Below are 5,514 nucleotides of genomic sequence, written 5' to 3' on the forward strand. Positions count from 1 at the left end.
GCGGGCTCTACCACTGTGATACTACCATTCCTACCAAAATAAATCAACCCTTACAGATAAATTCGATAACATGTGCGTTCCATAGTTAAAACATTAAAAGATCACAAACAACTAAATGCTATAATTAAAAATAACGAAAGCTATAAATTATAACATAACATTAACACTTCGAAAATAAAAAAAGGATAGAAAATCTAAACAACGTCTTAATTACGGGGCCATTAGAATTAATACACTCATTATGAAACCGAGCTGTCAAATTATAAACGACCCGGGGCGGCGTTTTCGCCCTATCAATGTATTAGAACATTCCACCAGTCGATTAAGCCCAATTAAAAGAGCCTAATTCTTCTTGTTATTATACGATGATAAGATTTTTTCGTTGTTATAAAATTTCTCCTCCCTTCGGCCCTTGTTATGGCAGTGACATCTTATTAAAATTCAGCCTAGGGCCAATCCCTGTTGCTTTCTTTAAAATACACTTCAAGCCAAAGTTATTGGTACACGTGAAAGTTGACATTTGAAACATTTTGTGTTTTAAAACTATTATGTAAAAAGTAAATTAATCGATTATCTTTATTTTTTGTAGACATAGAAACGACTCCTTGGTGTCTTGAAAGACTGTTAAAATCACAAGAATTTAGAGAATACGCTATAGCTTTACAAGACTATGAGAGTTACAAATAATGCTGGCTTCGAGGAATTACTAAAAATCAGTTGGAATCAGATAAAATCATTTGTAAAAGAATATTAGTAGATCTCCAACTTTTGCAAGTAAGTGTACTTTACCTTTGTATTCTCGATCTTCTCTTTTTCTTCCTTTTATTTCATTTCAATAAAGCGCAATGTTGATGAGTAGTCAGTTGGAAATATTTTTGTTGTCCATTCCTCTTTCTTTATTGTAGGAAAATGTTCATTGTTACGAACACACAAAGGCTATAATCGCTTAAAGCGTTGGTATCGTGAAATTGTATTAAATATTGTCCTAATAACGTAGCCGAGTGAGCTGGGGCTAAATTGATTGTTATTTGAAATAAATTTTATATGAGATGTACATCCCCTCGACTGTTTGAGCGCGCTTATGTTGTTGAATTTTTGTCTCGTTTATATATTCCGAAATTGCCGCAGCCGAGGGTTTATACTTGTTTTGTTTTAAGTGTTGTTAATAATTTAGAATCATCGTAAGTACCATTTCGAAGACGATTTTAACTTGCACGTAATCTTGATATAAAAGCCACATATTATTTTTCAATATTCATTATGCGTTTTAGGTTTTTAATTTAATTAAAGACTTCTAACATTCGCTAAAATTGTAATATTTTTAAAATAATATTCTCATATCTTAAATGGAAGTACTTGTAATTAAAATTTATTTAAATTTTTCTTATATTTAAAACTTTGATAGTGTGGAATGCGCTTATTTCATAAGTTCCGCTTTAAGTTTGTTAGTATGGTTAGAAAATTAAACTTTCCATCCAAGTTGCATCTAAGTATAAGTCAAAGATGGCTAGTTGTGTTTTTTGAAAAGCTTCTTATCTCAATTTCCTTTCAAATAATGCACCGAGTGGCACACACTCGCGGGGGGAGGCAAAATACCATTAATAACGGGATTAGGGGCCTCCGAGAAAGAATAAATTGCGAGGAAACCGCCTCGGGGGAAGGGGAGGGGACAGTGAGGTTGAGATTTATCGGGTGCTTAGCATAAGTTGGCACGCGATGCGTTTTTCATTAATTTTTCATTGGCTGTCACCGCTTGATGCGGCTTCTTTATTTATTTTCCTCATATTAAAAAAACGTTCAGCTGCAAGTTCTGCTGACGTTAAAGGGCAGTTTCACACGTACGTTTTCTGAATTTGATTAAATTTTACTAAAATTGGAGTAGAAGGGAAAATTATAAGAGTGTTTCTACTCACTTCAGGTCGTTTGATACTCGCTTAAGTAAAATATATAGGGAAATTTAGCAACAATTTTTGCGGTGAACTAAGAGGCACAAATCTCGGTTTTGTCCTCATCATTCGAAGTTTTAAAGTGTTTTATTAATTGAAATCTACTGTTGCACAACAAAATATCCTTAATAATAGACAGGAATGCGTTTATAACATTATTCAATCAACCTCTGATTCACTTTGACCACGATTTCAAGTTTCAAGCAATTACTATTTGCATTAATCAAACCTTCGTGGAGTTCACAGTTTGTATATCTTCTAGAGATGATATTGCACCGTGTTATTATTCGCCTTCTAGTAATGTTATTTTTGTTCTTTAGCTTTTCTGTTGTGTATACTCTGTAAAATATAACATTGAATTTAAATTGTGTTAAAAAAATAACTGGTGATTTAAATATATTAAGTCAAGTATGATATTTTTACAATTACGGCTAATTTATTTTTCAGGTACATGGGAGAAGTAAATGCCTCGGAGAACCCGTAATTTTTCTGTTCCGACAACTTTTGGATTGAAACTATTCTAGTAAAACCAAATAAAAGATATAAAAAAATTGTAGAATAAAATGGTAGTACTAATTCATTTAAAACAACGTACCTAGTTTAAGTCACGTTTTTGTCAATTTTGATGAAGTTTATTTATTAACCACTTAACAAAATATTATACTAATAAAATCAAAGCAATATCCGTACTATTGACATCCCTAAAGACAAAAGGGAGCACGGAACTAATTGATAATTAGCATTAGCGCCCTCTATTACCCGGACCCGGTAATTGTAAGAATTAGCCAGACGCTCCCGAGAGACGAGCTGTTATTACAGACGCCAAACGAATTAGATAATCGATTTGATTTCTGAATGGACAAAGATATTCAAATTGTATTATTGTAAATTGTTGTTAAATTATAACATGTAAGCTTTTATCCGTGTTTCTGGAATTTAAAACAAAAGTCTATGTGTCTATGTATGATGCCCAATTATATATATTCGTTCAATACTTAAAGCGGCAACAGTTTTTCAAACATCCATCTAAAGTTTCGTATTTATAATAGAAGTAAGATAGTATGTATAACGTAAACGCTGTTTTGGTAACATAAGAGTCGTTGTACACGCTTTTAAAGAACACCTTTTATATAAGATTAGCGTTGCTTTGTACAACCGAAAATTTAATCCGTCTTTTATCGTAAGCTTCTAATACGAGAATACCAGTACAAAAACATATTCTCAATTTTACCAATAACAGCATTTGAAATCTACGTTCAGATTAGTCAGAATTTGCGTGCGCACATTTGAAACTAAATTATCGCACAACTGTTTAGTCGCGCCTTGATTTCTATGAGCTTATATGGAGGTGCGCACACTACTCGATTTTAAGTTGAAATGGCTGCAAAACAATCGACAATCACACAACATTAATGCAATAATTTAGTTAAAGGTGCGCCTGCACTTAAAATGAAATCTCCTTTTTAAATAATCAGGGTTGTATATTGAATTTCCCTTTTATTTCAGTAACAGCATTAATCAATACCAAGACAATATTACCTACTAGCTTTCGGCGACTCCGTCCGCGTGGAATTAAAAAAAAAACAAAAGTAAATAGCCTATGTGTTCTTCCAGACTACCCTCTACATCTATGCCAAATTTCATCCAAATCAGCTCCTCCAGTTCAGCTGTTTAGGCTACAAATTCTAACAAACATTCATCCATCCATCTAAATTTTCACATTTATAATATTAGTATGAAGTATGATGTACGTATAGGTATTGTGAGTATAAAACTCCGATTTTTTTAGGTCATATTAATCGTAAAGCACCGATCCGTGAGCACATAAGATATTTTTTTCGAAGCAACAACGTCCCCCATGGAATTTAATGTGTTGGGGGCGACCCTCCGCTTTGGGGGGTGGGATTTTTTTTACCATCACGACAAAACTCCATATTTTTTTGTACCGTCGTTCAACTGTGCCTCATAATAAAGCGGCACGCGATTTGATCCGCGCCACATCGACGATATTAAAACTTTAGTACTGGTAACAACGCAACTTATGGCATAGTTTACGTACTATGTAGGTTTCATTTCTTGAGAGGTTGGACTGGGACTAGACAATTGAAGACTCGATTTACAGGAGATTTTTACTGAATACATCTTAAAGTCAATCACTTAACCAAAAATTATCGACTCTGAGTGTCAGTGTATACATTTAACTGTTTAAATAGATACAATTATAATTATTATGTTCCTTTGATTGTGTTATAGACCGAGCAAATTAACTGGCTCGATGTGCAAAAGAAAAATTAAAATTTGATAGCTCGCTAGTGCCATATCTATGTCAAAAAACTATTATGAGAACCTTGTTGTACTATACTGTACAGGTTTGTGTACTGTTTCATGACAGAACTATTCGATTATGTAATCTTATTTGCTTACTGTACCTGTGACGTCATTGACCTCTACTCCAATTTTTATAATGTGGATTTAAAATATCAGAACACTATCTATTTACAGACAAAACTGTTTTAATAAAAGCGATAAGGTGGTGGTAATTTCAAGTAAAATTTACATAAAAATCCAATAATGAGAATTAATTTATCGTATATTATATTAATATAATTAAAACAGCGCTATTTCTACATAGTTAAATGATTACCCTAAGGATCGAACGCCCTCTTTTATCAACTTCGAGCACTTTATTTGGAAGCCAACGAGGTCATTTACCTCAACGAGGAAACCTTTTCTAAAGCAGCAATGTCCACGCATCATCGACTACGGATAAATTAGTTTGTTAGGGGTGACTTGTTACTCTATTATCACCTTTATAACAATGTTATAAGGTTTAAGATATGTATATTTATACATAGGTGATATATAATGTTGGTCCTAAATGAAATGTCAATAAAACATAACTTAATATAACTCAATTAGGATCAAAGAGGGGATTTTAATTTTCATTCTTTGAAATAGTATTTGATGTAGTTTTTTTACATCAAAGAATATAATTGATAATTCAACTTCTACTATTAAGTTGGTTAAATAAATTGTCAGTTAAAAATACAATGTAAATAAAATTTATTTTATAAACTGGTTCATTTTTGTTTTATTTCTAAACTAGCTGTTGTTCGCGACTCAGTCCGCGTGGAATTAAAAAAATCAAAAGTGAGTAGCCTGTTATCTTTTGTACTATCCTCTACATTTGTATCAAATTTCATCAAAATCCGTTCAGCCGTTTACACAAACTCTAACAAACATCCATCCTAAACATTCGCATTTATAATATTAGTTAGATTGGTTAAATAAATTGTTGTCATTTAAAAGTACAATGTAAATAATATTGATTTTATATCTTGGTGCATTTTTATTTTATTTTTTTAAACTATTAAAATTACTCTTAAAGTATTTCTGTATTTCTCTTATAAAAAAGGACTTCTTTGTTAATTCCTATTTTAATCTCAGTGGATATGTAACCATGCATTATCTCTAATTTATCAAACATATAATTTAAAAATATTAACCCTGTAAATAATTGAATATAACCTTAGGCTTCTGTCGCGTGTTACATGTTTGTAAACATAGC

At 32.0% G+C, this 5,514-nt stretch overlaps 1 long non-coding RNA gene across 1 annotated transcript in view; it reads left to right on the forward strand.

The window, feature by feature from the left end:
* LOC106109859 overlaps positions 1–2,511 on the forward strand; it is a 5,196-nt gene extending 2,685 nt beyond the window's left edge. The window contains exons 2-3 of the long non-coding RNA XR_001226042.1: positions 590–774; positions 2,394–2,511. This is a non-coding gene — a long non-coding RNA (uncharacterized LOC106109859). The remainder of the gene's footprint in view (positions 1–589; positions 775–2,393) is intronic.
* The last annotated feature ends 3,003 nt before the right edge of the window (positions 2,512–5,514 follow it).

This window comes from Papilio polytes, unplaced genomic scaffold, assembly GCF_000836215.1.
Source record: "Papilio polytes unplaced genomic scaffold, Ppol_1.0 DF821067.1, whole genome shotgun sequence".
NCBI classification, from domain to species: domain Eukaryota; kingdom Metazoa; phylum Arthropoda; class Insecta; order Lepidoptera; family Papilionidae; genus Papilio; species Papilio polytes.